This window comes from Schistocerca gregaria, chromosome 2 (assembly GCF_023897955.1).
Source record: "Schistocerca gregaria isolate iqSchGreg1 chromosome 2, iqSchGreg1.2, whole genome shotgun sequence".
Taxonomy (NCBI): Eukaryota; Metazoa; Arthropoda; class Insecta; order Orthoptera; family Acrididae; genus Schistocerca; species Schistocerca gregaria.
In genome coordinates this window covers 812,672,797-812,687,538 of record NC_064921.1, presented here as the reverse complement: position 1 = coordinate 812,687,538, position 14,742 = coordinate 812,672,797, and the positions used below count along the sequence as shown (strand labels likewise).

At 44.0% G+C, this 14,742-nt stretch overlaps 1 protein-coding gene across 1 annotated transcript in view; it reads left to right on the top strand.

The window, feature by feature from the left end:
- Positions 1-557: 557 nt before the first annotated feature.
- Positions 558-14,742, top strand: part of LOC126335120 (vesicular glutamate transporter 2-like) — a 141,395-nt gene continuing 127,210 nt past the window's right edge. Inside the window, exon 1 of the mRNA XM_049998074.1 lies at positions 558-729. The gene's annotated coding sequence lies outside the window, so the exon portion shown is untranslated. The remainder of the gene's footprint in view (positions 730-14,742) is intronic.

The window sequence follows — 14,742 nt, the reverse complement described above, 5'->3', positions numbered from 1 at the left end:
ACAGATGCGTATGGGTAGTTGCGTCATTGGTAAACGTATGCACAAAGCTGAACAGAATAAAGGCGTCGTGTGGACGCACCTTCGAATGCACTACAACCCCTACATGCCGCCCCCGTAGGGATCGTGAGGGCAATATTAATTACACGGCATACAGATACAGTTAAGCATTCTTATCGCATTCGATGTGTGAATGGAACGGGAACACGCCCTATTAACTGGTTGAATAGGACCCTGTGCCATTCACTTCAAAGTGAATCGTATAAGTAAACGTAGATTGTAGTTGTAGATGGGCACACTGGAGTTGATAATGGTTCAAATGGCTCTGAGCATTATGTGAGTTAACTTCTGAGGTCGTCAGTCCCCTGGAACTTAGAACTACTTAAACCTAACTAACCTAAGGACATCACCTACATCCATGCCCTAGGAAGGATTCGAACCTGCGGCTGTAGCGATCGCGCGGTTCCAGACTGTAGCGCCTAGAACCGCTCGGCCACCTCGGCCGGCAGTTGATACTGGCGTCGAGGAGTCAACGTGCATGTCGGTGGCGGGCCATTCGTGGAAAGCGGCGGCTCCAGCCAACAGCGTGCGCAGACCGAGGTGCGCAGTGGCTACTCCGACCGCGAGCCAAACAGTATCTCGCCGACCGCTACGTGGAGGCAGCGCGCATGCCGCCAGACCTCGTCCGGTGACGACTTTCCACCTGTCGCCAGCGCAACGCGCCCGCTGCAGGTCAGTGCCGAATGCCAGAGGCCACTCACTCTCGTGAAACCTCAGTGCACCGAGTGCTCTGTATAAACTACAAAACTCTTCCTTCCTGGCCTGCGTTACGAGTCTTTGATGAAATTGTTGTAGTTTCGCGGTAAATCAATGCATATCGACCGTATGTAAAAAAAGAAAAAAAAATTGCAGAAGATGCGAGGGGGCAAAGTTCCTCATTAAATTTCCATGTTATATTTCCATAAGAAGAAACCGCTGGGATGCGTCTTGCATAACTACGCTTGCAGACTCTTTATCGGATTAGCCTTCACCGAATGGATATTTTCACAAGGTCGCGTGTGTTTTATAAACATCAGTGAAGTCTGGCTGGCCTATTTGGAATATTTTAAGAGTTGTATGTTTTTTTAAAACAACTTTCATGTTCTGTTACAAATGGCTGAGAAAAATATGGTGTGTTAAAAACTCAGCTAAAGACTTTCTGAAGAACGGAAACTTGATGGCGAAAGAGTTGGATACGAATTTTAAACGTCGGCAACATTGGTATAACTTTTACACGCAGAACTCTAAGTACTGCAGGCTGTAGCAAAACCTTAGTTTACAAGGTCAAATGAACCCGTCTTACTTGTGTAACTACTCTTAATGCCGTTATTACAGAGACGTGGAACAAGAACTACTTGTGATACAAGAGGTCGTGGCCTAATGACTCATATCAGAAGCATCTAAGACAGGGTCTTTCGTTAGAACGCGCACATAATCATTCTCTTTTTTCAACCACAGCAGGCGGATAGTATGTACGAGTACCGTCCTCTGAATCAAAGACTTTGATGCCTCCTCTTTTTGTTGTAGTAGTTTTTAAATATATTTTCATCCTTGTTGATTGAAATTTCCAGTGAGAGTTACACTTTAGCGTATCTTAGACATAGCTGCTTTGCAAGTTCATCACCATCGTGCATGAAAAATTGATTTATCAAACTTCAGTGGGCCTCACAGACATGTTTTAACTAACAAAACCAATCCATTGGTTGAATATAATCATACCAAAATAGTTGCAAAAGGTCTGCAACATAATCTGCAAGTCTGTTTGATAAAACTCATTGTTTCGAACTTAATATGCCGTAGATCCCACGAACGAAACACGTGCCCAGTGACTGGAAGAAGGCACAGGTCATACCTGTTTACACGAAGAGTAGCAGTGATCCACAAAACCCCCGACCAATATTGTTGACATCCATTTGCCGTAGAATCTTGGACCATATTCGAGCTCAAACATAATGAAATATCTCGGACAGTATTACCTCACTGCCACTCAATATGGAATCCTAAAACACGGATCACGTGGAACTCAGTTCACACTTCCCTCACATGGCACTACGAAACCCATGGACAAGGCAGTCAGGTTCTTGTCTACCAAAAGGCGTTTCACTCATTCTGCGCTTATAATCGAAAATGCCCTCATATGAGGTATCAAGTAAAATTGTGGCTGGACTGACAATTTCGTGGTAGGGAGGATGTAGCAAACTATATTGGATGCAGCAAATTATCGACAAATGTAGAAGTAACTTCAGGTGTGCCCCAGGATAGTGTGTTGCGACTTATGCCGTCCATGTTATGGGTTGGGCTGTTTGGGGGAGAAGACCAGACAGCGAGGTCCTCGGTCTCATCGGATTAGGGAAGGATGGGGAAGGAAGTCGGCCGTGCCCTTTCAAAGGAACCATCCCGTCATTTGCCTGGAGCGATTTTGGGAAATCATGGAAAACCTAAATCAGGATGTCCGGACATGGGATTGAACCGTCGATCTTCCGAATGCGAGATCAACGTGCTAGCCACTGCGACACCTCGCTCGGTCCCATGTTATGTATGAATGAGTAATCACCTTACAGACAATATTGACAGTAACGTCAGACTTTCCACAAATGATGCTCTTATATGTGAAGAAGTACTGTCTAGAAACGGTTGCACAAATTCAGTCATATCTTCATAAGATTCAAAGTAGTATAAAGATTGGCAACTTGTTTAAATGTTCAGAAAAGAAAAATTATATACTTTACGAAAGGAAAACAGGTAGTGCTCTAGGTCTGCAATATAAACGAGTCAAATCTGGAATCTGTCGACTCATACATATACCTGGGTATAGCGGTTGGTGGTGTTATGAAAGGCAGTGATCACATAGGCCCACTAGTAGGTAAATCAGACTGTAGGCTTCCGTTCATTGGTAGGATACCAGTGCAATACAATCTGTCTATAAAGGAGATCGCTTGTACACTGAAGAGCCAAAGAAACTGGTACACCCGCCTAATATCGTGTACAGCCCCCACGAGCACGCAGAAATGCCGCGTCACGACGTGGCATGGACTCGACTAATGTCTGAAGTAGTGCTGGAGGGACTGACAGCATGAATCTTGCAGGGCTATCCGTAAATCCGTAAGAGTACGACGGGGTGCAGATCTCTTCTGAACAGCACGTTGCAAGGCATCCCAGATATGCTCAATAATGTTCATCTCTGGAGAGTCTGGTGGCCAGCGGAAGCGTTTAAACACAGAAGAATGTTCCTGGAGCCACTCTGTAGCAATTCTGGACGTGAGGGGTGTCGTATTGTCCTTCTGGAATTGCCTAAGTCCGTCGGAATGCACAATGGGCATGAATGGATGCAGGTGATCAGACAGGACACTTACGTACTTGTCACCTGTCATAGACGTATCAGGTGTTCTGTATCACTCAAACTGCACACGCTCCACACCATTATAGACCCTCCACCAGCTTGAACAGTCCCCTCCTGACATGCAGGGTCCATGGATTAATGAGGTTGTCTCCATACCCGTACACGTCCATCCGTTAGATACAATTTGAAACGAGATTCGTCCGACCAGGCAACATGTTTCCAGTCATCGTCTGTCCAATGTTGGTGTTGACGGGCCCAGGCAAGGCGTAAATCTTTGCGTCACGTTGTCATCAAGAGTACACGAGTGGGCGTTCGGCTCCGAAAGCCCATATCGATGATGTTTCGTTGAATGTTTCGCACGCTGACACTTGTTGATGGCCCAGCATTAAAATCTGCAGCAATTTGCGGAAGGGTTGAACTTCTGTCACGTTGAACGATTCTCTTCTGTTCTTCACTCGTGAGGTTAATCACTGTCCGTCAATGACAAATATTTTAAATAGATTGACGGAGTGGCTATGGGGAGCCCATTGTCTCCGATAATCGCCAATCTTTTTATGGAGGGTTTTGAGGACATAGCGCTGAAGAAGGCGTCTTTAAAACCAACCTGTTTCTGGAGGTACGTCGACGATACGTTTATGGTGTGGGCTCATGGGAGAGGAGCTCTTGACCGCCTCCTCGATCATTTTCATTCCCTGCATCCTAGCATCAATTTTACCATGGAGGTGGAAAGTGATGGAAAGCTTCCGTTTCTGGATGTTCTAGTGTACAGAAAGGATGATGGGATACTGAGACACAGTGTTTATCGAAAGCCTACGCACACTGACCGTTACCTGCATGCTTTTAGCTGTCATCCATCGTTTGAACGTACGGAGGTCCTGCGGACGTTGGCGAGAAGAGCTTATGCCATTCCAGACGGAGAAAGCTTGACACAAAAAGTGGACCATCTCAATGTTGTGTTCAAGCAAAATGGCTATACAGATAAACAGATCCGTCGTGCTTTCTAGTTTGACCTTCGCCTGACCCACCAGAAGATACCTTTTGCTGGGAGCATTTCCTCGAAATATGAAGAATTCTAAAAAGATATCATATCAAAAAGTATTTTTCGTCCGCCAGCCAAGAATCGAGCGCTTCTTAGCTCAGTTAAGGATGACTTGGTTCTGAGGAAGTCCGTTGTGTACATGATCCCTTGCCACTGTGGGAAGGCTTATATAGGTCAGACAATGCGGACCATTCAGGACCGATGTGTTGAGCACTAGCGGCACACACGGTTGTGAAATCTGCAGTAGCGCAGCATTGTCTCACCGAGGGACATAAAATGCTGTGTGACGAGACACAAATGGTTGCCCCTGCATCTCACTATTGGGACTGTGTTTTAAAAGAATCCATAGAGATTCGATTATTTGATAATCTTATTAATAGAGACAAGGGTTACCTTTTAAGTAAGACTTGGAACCCGGTGTTATTAGACATTAAAAAACAACGTTTTGTGTTTCGATCGTCGGAATAATGTTTAGTTTTTGATAGCGATATCTCGATTTCACCTGTTCTCACCACTGGGGCGCTGTATATTTACTTGCGCTAGAGGGCAACTAAGGCACCTTCTCACGCACGCGTTGTGGGCCTTCTGTGGCCTATATAGGGAACGCCGCTTGTGCTAAGAAGACCAGCACCGTCTCCTTCCCGTTACCTAGTGTGGCTTTCGGCCGTACTGCTCTTCCGATGATCTTCTCCTCCACCTCACTCATCTCCTTTCCGAACAACTTAATTCCTGTCGCTCTGCAATCTTCCTCTCCCTTGACCTCGAACGTGCCTATGACCACTTATGGCATTCCAGTCTCCTCTTCAAGCTCCAAACCTTCGCCCTTCCCATTAACTACGTCCGTCTGATCGGCTCCTTTCTCTCCCACCGTCGTTCCTACGTCACCATCCATAACACGGATTCCTACACCTTTTTTCCCTTGGCCGGTGTGCCCCAAGGCTCCGTCCTCTACCCCCTTCTGTACCTTTTGTAAATATACCGTCCACCTTCTCCAGTTTGCCTTCCTTGCCCTCGCCCCCACCCTGCAGCGTTCCCAACACCTTCTCCAATCCCATCTTGACCGGTTCACCGCTTGGTGAAACCAGTGGTTGCTCAAGGTCAATCCCTCCAAAACCCAGGCGATCATTGTAGGCAAAACCACCCCTTCCTTCCGCCTCCTTGATTTCTATCTCACCATCTATGGCCGTCCTATCGCCCTCATCCCCACCCTTAAGTACCTTGGCGTCACCCTCGACCGTCGCCTCTCGAGGACCCCCATCTCTGGACAATCCAAGCCAAGGTACACTCCCGACTCTGTCTCCTCAAGCTCCTTTCTGGCTGTACGTGGGGTCTGGACCCCTCTACCATCCTCCACACCTTTAAATCCCTCATCTGCCCTATCCTCTGTTACGCCCATCTGGCCTGGATCTCCGCCCCCCCTACCTTTTACAAGTCCCTTCAGGTCCTTGAACGCCATGCTCTCCACCTCGCCTATCGCATCCGTCTCCCCTCTCCCACGTGGATCCTCTACAATCTCATTCCGTTGCCCCACCTCCTCCTTTTCCTTGAACGGATATGGATCCTCTACACCTTCTGTAAACTCGATCCTCCTCACCTGCTTGTCTCCCCCATCCCCACCTGCTGCCGCACCTGTATTCCCATGTTCCACCTGCTCTCCATCTCTCCACCCTCCTTCCCTCTCCCAAGGTGGCTTCCTCCAGCTCCCACTCCCTGATGATGCCCTCCTCCCCTCCATCTACCCCTCCTACCAACTTTGATCCTCCCTCCCTCTTCCTGTGTTTTCTCCTTTGGGCACCCTCCCTCCCATCTCTCCCCCTTCCCTCCCTCCTCCATTTCTGCCCACTCCTCACCCGGGCTTCCCCTCCCCTGTCCCTCTACTCCTCCTCCCATCTCCTCAGCCATTGGCATCTTTGTTCTCCCCTCTCCCCCTCTAACCCTTCTTCCCCTCTTGGCGGGTCCCCGGACTTGCACACGCTATGTGGACATTCGTGTGCCGGAGATCATCGCCATCAGTGTCTCGTGTGTGCTGTTGTGTTTAGTGTTCAGTGTTCACCGTCGCACTCCATCGTTTGCCTGTGCCATCGACATATTCAGTGTTTTTACCTCGTGTCAACAGTTTGTAGTGTGGATTATCGTCGAGTGTGAACGGCTCCGTGTTAGTCTTTATGTGCCTACTGTTTTATTACCCACCATTATGTAACTTATGTGTATTCTTTCTGTTGTTTCTTTGTCTATTCTATGGCTGAAGAGCAGCGTAACATGCTGCTGACAGCCTGCCTGTTGTATGGGTTTAAAAATAACAATAAAGAAAAAAAAGTGCTGAGAAGTCAGTTCCGGCGAGATCGTGTACCAGCACTCTCACCTGAAGATGGTGGCCAGTTGGATCACTGAAATATTGTGTCAAGATGACGTTATGATCCGGCTGCACACCCAAGAAGAATATTATCACTTACATCTCGACAATCTGCCATTGTAGCAGCAGTAATCGATCTAAACAACTGCGCCAGGCACTTGTCTCAAATAGTCGTTGACGACAGCAGCGCCGTATTCTGTCTGTTTACATATCTTTGTATTTGAATACGCCTGCCTATACCAGTTTCTTTGGCGCTTCAGTGTAAACCACACGTACGAGTCGTCCTAGAATACTGCTCAGGCGTGTGGGATCCGTACCAAATAAGAGAAAAAGAGGATGATTCGTATAACACAGCCAACCGTTTGCAAACAAGATTTTACTTTAAATTGGGTTCGACATCGAATATGGGTGTGTTCATCAAAAAACCCAAACAATTATATGCAGTAACAGTTGAATTGATTTACGAGCAAAAAGCTCTCGTCATATAAAATATGAGGGCTATTCAGAAAGTAGGGAACGTTTCGGCATTAAAAACAAAAAAATACTAAGTACAATAAATACATTTTATTATATACATTTGAAAGAGTGACTAACATACTACATTTCCACATAGTCACCAAACACATTGAGGTATTTATCATAGCGGTGGAGAAGCTTTGAAAGACCTTCGTCGTAAAATTCTGCCGCCTAGACTTCAGCCAGCGAGTCACGCACGACTGGAGTTCCGCGTCGTCATCAAAGCGCTGCGTTGCAAGCCAGTTCTTCATCTTGGGAAACAAGTGGAAGTCGTTTGGTGCAAGATCGGGGCTGTAGGGCGGATGAGGGAAAATTTTCCATTTGAATGAATTAAGCAGTTCTTCAGTGCAGTTTGCCGTGTGAGGTCGGGGATTCTCGTGCAAAAGGGGGACCATGTGTGCCCCCACTCCATGGGCTGTAATTCTGTCTCGCAATTGAAGTGTTTCACCCAAGTCTCGTCACCGGTTACGATTCGATCCAGCAATGAATCACCATGTTTGTGGTAGGCCTCCAGAAACGCCAACGTTGCCCCCATTCGCCGTTCTTTATGGTGCTCTGTAAGCATTTTTGGCACCCATCGTGCACAAAATTTATGGAAGCCTAGCTTTTGAGTGACAATTTCAAACAACAAAGTCCGTGAAACTTGTGGAAAAGAAAGCGAAAGCTGCGTTATTGTGAAGCGACGGTTTTCACGAATCGTTTCATCAACTTTAGCGGCAAGATCGTCAGGCACAATGCTCGGGCGTCCACTCTTCTCTTCATCATAAACGTTGGTTCGGCCATTTTTAAACCGAATGCACCATTTCCGGACGGAACATTTACTCATTATGTTGTTTGCGTACACTTAGCACAGTTCACGATAAATTTCAATAGGTTTAAGGTTTCTTGCCAACAAAAACCGTATCGCAGACCGCACCTCATGACTAGCGGTATTTTCGATTGCAGCGCACATTTCAATTTCGAATATCGGATACACCAGACGCGAAGAGACGCTCCCGCTGTCACGGGTGGGTGCCGAATGAGCTGCCGAACACGCACATACCAAAATATACGCGATCGGCGCCTGCCTACAGGCCTCAGACGGAAACGTTCCCTACTTTCTGAATAGCCCTCGTACTTCAGAGGAAGATAATATTTGCACCACATAACAATTACAGATGTTGGAAACGACAAAACTGGTACTTTTCTGTAAAATTATAGCTACATGACGTAGCACACAATACACCGCTAAGGGCTGTAAAAGGAAACAGGCACTGGAGGTAGCATCACACACAAGCAGAGAATATTGAGCGTATACTAAGAAAAGCAGCACGAATAGTCCCATGTTTGTTTGATCCATGAAGGAGCGTCACACAGATGGTGAAAGAATGGAGCTGGCAGAAGCTAGAAGATAGACACAAACTATTCCATGAAGGTCGTAAGTTTTAAGATCGAACTGTAAGCGTTGAATCTAAGAATATGCTAGAACCCCCTACGTATCTTTGCCCTAAGTAGCGCGAAGACAAGATTAGATTGTTTATGGCGTGAGCGGAAGTGTTTAAGCAATCATTCTTCCCGCGCTCCTTGTGTGACTGGAACGGGAAATGTTGTAATAACTGGTACACTAGGAAGTAGCCTGTGACATGCATTTCACAGTGGTTTTTAGCGTTTAGATGTAGAATTCAATCTGGTCAGTACTGGAAATGAGCTTCCTTGGGGCTTGAAAGTTATATGCATTGACATAAAATAATAAATGCCAGGAAAAGGAAACTGATAGCAACATGATAATTGTTATAGCAGTAACCTAAATTTAATGAAATCTAATCTAATCTAATCTAAAATAAATAAAAATCAATTGCCGTTAGTATGAAATATCATCACATGAGGAAGGCTCGACCGATTTTTGTTGTTGTTGTGTTCGTAATTATCAGGACAGGCCTTTTGGAAAAGAAAATTTTTGGAAGATCCACCGGAAAAGCTGGAATTTCGAATGGTATTTATGTATGAAAATTTCAAGGAAAAAAATGTGACGGTCGGTTCGACAGTTCTGTTTTTACACGTTTTCATAACAAAAAAAGTGACTTTCTATTTGACATTCTGCTGTAACATGTTTTCATAACAACGACAAATTGCACATTGAATATTGATGTTTTGCGGAATAGAATACAATTGAAAGCGATATTTCAGTCTTTTATTGGTGATGATCATATTGTAGGCCACTTACCTACAACAAATAATTGCATAGCCGTCCGGTATGATGAAATATTTATTCGCAAAAACTCACAATGACAAGAAACTAAAAGAACAACAGGGAAGTAACAAAAACTAGGAGACTCTATAGTCTTACGGCAAAGATAAAAAACAACACATGACCAAAAAAAAACTCTCGCGCACTTTTGATACCACGTTGCACCAGACATGAAAAATATCACTGCCACAATATCTTTGGTGTGTTGCAAAGATTGAACTGATGTCAGTTCGTAGTACTTTAGTGTGATGCAAACAATCAATTGATTACAGTTCGTGGTTTATTTCTTTTGAAGAAATGCCACCAGTGAGGCGTCGAAATATCGGTCGGCGTACGCGCACCCAGCTATGTGATCGTTGACTCATTGAGACTAACGAAGAACGTAGACAGCATTTGGAGGCAAATCGAATAAGAATTTCTTAAGCGCGATCCATTACGGACTCAGTGCAGCGAATACAGTCGTGTTTGACTCGTACAGTTGGAGCTTACGCACGAAACAATTTGAAACGTTGACAAAACAAATGGTCAAACGTTACGATTCGAACGGAACTTCGGCGTTCAAATACAAGGAGTACGGGGGGAGGGGGGGGAGGGGAATTATGGGCAGAGATAAGGGGAGGAGGAGATGGACAAAGGGAGGGGGGAGGGGGAGAGGGGTAGAGAAAGGGTGTGAGAGGGAGATTAGGACGTAGGCTGTGTATTCAGTTCCCGTACATATTTAGCAATTGCGCAGGACTGCTGGGTTCGCTACTAATTTCTAACAAAATTGTTATTATGAGAATAATCTCACTAGAATTACCAGACTTACCACTTTTTACATCAGAACGAAATGTTGCCTCCGCTATGGTCCCGTCACTTCCATTTATAGAAAGGGACAACCTAACTCCAGTTTCGGACAACCGCAACAGAGGTTGTGACATATAGAGGCAGACGGAAGTCGTGCGTTGAGTCCAAAAGACATTCATCCATCCGCGTTGAGGCTTATCTCAATCGTAACAGCTAGTGCGATAGTGTGACCGCTATATTGCGTTTGTGCTTGTCACCCTCCATGACCCATCCCTTGTCTCACGATTGTTAAGCACAGCTTAGATTCTACGACACTTTTATACAGGATGTAGATGGCGTCACTTCTGTCTATATTGTGCGGTTGCGCTGGTACGCTTATCGTTTCCATATCCAGTACACGTCACGCCACCGTGAAGAGTTTAGAATGTCATCTTCATAGTGTTGCGATTTTAGAGGGAAGTAGTTTAAAATATCATCTCGCGAGTTACCGTTAGTAGCTCCACGTCGGTCAAAATGAGTGAGGTGATTGGGTTAAATTCCTATCCAGCCATTCAGATTTAGGTTTCCACTGGTTTTCCCGAGTCACATAAGACGAATGCCGGGATCTTTCCTTTGAAATGGTCGCGGACGATTTCATTCGCCATCCTGCTCCAATCGTCTCTAACGACTACATCGTTGACGGAGCGTTAAATTCTGGTTTCTCTTCGTCGATTTAAAAACGACAAGAGTATGACAATAACAAACAACATATAACTTTTAAGCTAGTCGCAGTTATTCCTACTAGTACAGCTCCTATTCAGTCCGTGGCACACTGTCATTATCTTAGTATGATGACAAGTAAAGCAAAAATTGTGTTTTATGGTTTCACGTGTAGGTATTACTTTGAGAAACCTAAACCAGAACCAGTTGATGTTAAGCAGAAGGCGTTTAGATCTAATGTTAAAGAGGCACTTCAATCTGCAGGTAAGATAATGAATTATGGTGTACACAATGATTATAAATGTAGCGCAACCAGCCACAACATTTTATGTAGCAATGGACGCCTTGATTAGTTGGATTATTGTTCGCATAGCTCTGCATTCTTTATTATACCGGTGTGTACAATGTCTGACAAAAACAGGGAAGTACCCCAGAAGCGGTGGAGGAAACGAAACTTCGCAGGCTGGCATGGTGTCTGATGTTATTTCATTGATTTAAAAACCGAGTGAAATTTACAAAGAACCTGGCAGTATGGACACATTTATTAGCATGACGTTTCACCCCCCCCCCCCCCCTCTCCCCTGGCCCGGTTGCATGAACTGATTCATATGGGAAGAGGCCGCCGTATCCTCTCCTGATGCAAGGTGGCCCACAGCTGTTGACCTCGACATCCAGGGTACTGATATCCAAGCTGGTCCTACACATGCGTAGCAATTATTTGCTAAACCATTAATTATATAAAATCTAAGATTTTGTAGCAAACTTCCATTATTTGCATTTTTTAAATGCCTAGGAAAGGTCATAAGAAATACCAACTGGATTATTTCGGGTTTCCATGCTTGTGACGTTTCGTGAATGAATGTTTACCTAGCTCTTTCACGATCTCGCCATTATTCTGGAAAAGCCTGCCACGCAATGGGTTTCTTCATCCTTATCAGGAGAAGATGATGGCACAATTTGACAGCCCAAAGAAGGAGCATGTCTGACTCTGTCCTACACAGAACCAGCTGGGACAACGTGTTTTTTTTTTCTTGACTGTCAGATTGATATAAGCTTCTTGTAATTTAGACTTGATGAAATATAAACAGGTCAGATGGGCGGTGTAACTCAGGTAGTTAACTTCTTCTTATTCGATATCCTGGAATTCTTCACAAGGACCGGATTTGAATGTACATCCATACAGCGTGCTACATGAATAACGTAAAATACACGCCTTCATACGATTTACGGCACTTTGTTGCCTAGAGTAACACAGGTGGTGCGTCTCGAATGTCAGATCAATAGTGAACCATAAACTCTTCAACTCACGCCGTTGTATACACTTTGAAACAGTTACTTCTTTGTTGACATTACAATTTTTTGATATTACAATTGAAAATATCTCATCTAGTTAATCTGACATACCTCCAGAAATTTTACAATCGCAAATACTCTTCAAAAACTCTTCAACTCACGCCGTTGTATACACTTTGAAACAGTTACTTCTTTGTTGACATTACAATTTTTTGATATTACAATTGAAAATATCTCATCTAGTTAATCTGACATACCTCCAGAAATTTTACAATCGCAAATATTCGTTTATACATACAAGTCATCACTTGAATTTACGTCTGATGTGCAGAAAGAACAATGATCTTAACAATTTCATTAATTACACAATAACGTAATTAAGCACAGCGTTCTTGTCATGTCTTCTATGTACATTTGATTAGAAATTTTGGCCAATATTAACAGTAATTCTGTCTTTTATACAGAAAGTATCTTTTGACGTTTTGTTTAGATGTATCGGGTTTCATTATTTCGCAGAATTTCACGATTATTCTGCAAATTAGTAAATTTTCTTACATTCATTTCTTACAATTCTAATGTTTTTCCAAACATTGCTTCAAATATGTTGGCCGACGGTACGAAAATGAGCGTTAATTAAAACAGAATATGATAGTTTCCTCCCCCCCCCACCTTCCCCTATGAACCAAGGACCTAGCCGTACCGTAAGTGAAACCACAACAGAAGGGGTATGTATTGAGAGGCCAGACAAATGTGCGGTTTCTGAAGAGAGACAGCAGTCTTTGCAGTAGTTTCAGGGACAACAGTCTGGATGATTGGCTGATCTGGCCTTTTAACATCAACCAAAACGGCCTTGCTGGGCTGGTACAGCGAACGTCTGAAAGCAAGGGGAAACTATAGCCGTAATTTTTCCGAAGGGCATGCAGCTTTACTGTACGGTTAAATGATGATGGTGTTCTCTTGGGTAAAATATTACGGAGGTAAAAAAGTCCCCATTCGAACTCCGGGCGAGGACTACTCAGGAGGACGTCTTTATCAGCAGCAACAATACTAGCGTGCTACGGATCGTAGCAGGGAATGACAGATCCCTTAGTCAGGCAGGTAGGATAGAAAATTTAAAATGGGAAATGGATGGGTTGAAGTTAGATATAGTAGGAATTAGTGAAATTCAGTGACAGGAGGAAAAATACTTCTGGTCAGGTAACACAGGATTATGAATACAGAATCAAATAAGGGTAATGCAGGAGTAGGTTTATCAATGAATATAAAAATAGAAACGTGGATAAGCTACTACCAACAGCATAGTGAACGCATTATTGTAGCCAAGATAGACACGGAGCCCACGCCTACCAGAGTAGTACAAGTTTATATGCCAACTAGCTCTGCAGATGATGAAGAGATTGAAGAAATGTATGATGCGACTATATCCGTTGTTATTCAACCCGTATATTGAGCAAGCAGTAGAGGAAACAAAAGAAAAATTTGGAGTAGGGATTAAAATCCATGGAGAAGAAATGAAAACTTTGAGGTTTTGCGACATTGTAATTCTGTCAGAGACAGCAAAGGGCCTGGAAAAGCAACTGAACGGAATGGACAGTGTCTTGAAAGGAGGATAAAAGATGAACATCAACAAAAGCAAAACGAGGATAATGGATTGTAGTCGAATTAAATTAGGTGATTCTGGGGGAATTAGATTAGGAAATGAGACACTTAAAGTAGTAAATGAGTTTTGCTATTTGGGAAGCAAAATAGCTGTCGACTGTCGAAGTAGGGAGGATATAAAATGTAAACTGGCTATGGCAAGGAAAGCGTTTTAAGAAGAGAAGTTTGTTAACATCAGTTGTAGATTTAAGTGTCAGGAAGTCTTTTATGAGAGTATTTATATGGAGTGTAGCCATGTATGGAAGAGAAAGACGGACGATAACCAGTTTAAACATGAAGAGAATAAAAACTTTCGAAATGTGGTGGTACAGAAAAATGCTGAAATTTAGATTTCTAGATCATGTAACTAATGAGGAATTACTGAAAAGAACTGGGGAGAAGAGGGATTAGTGGCACAAGTTGACTAGAAAAAGGGATCGGTTGGTAGGACATGTTCTGAGGCATCAAGGGATCACCAACTTAGTAGTGGAGGGAAGCGTAGAGGGTAGAAATCGTAGAGGGAGACCAAGAGATGAATATAGTAATCAGATTCACAGGGATGTAGGTTGCAGTATTTATTCGGAGATGAATAGACTTGCACAGGATAGAGTAGCATAGAGAGCTGCATCAAACCAGTCTCTGCGCTGAAAACCATAACAACAACAACATGATAGTTTCAGATGTTGCTACTATTTGACTGAGCTCATGCTGGTATTTCGATGTAGCCCCTTCATCTCGGCTCCGCGACAGAAAGGCGAGAGAGGACATCAGCCGCGCCTCTGTTTGTCAATAAGTGGTCACGAAAGTCTTAACAA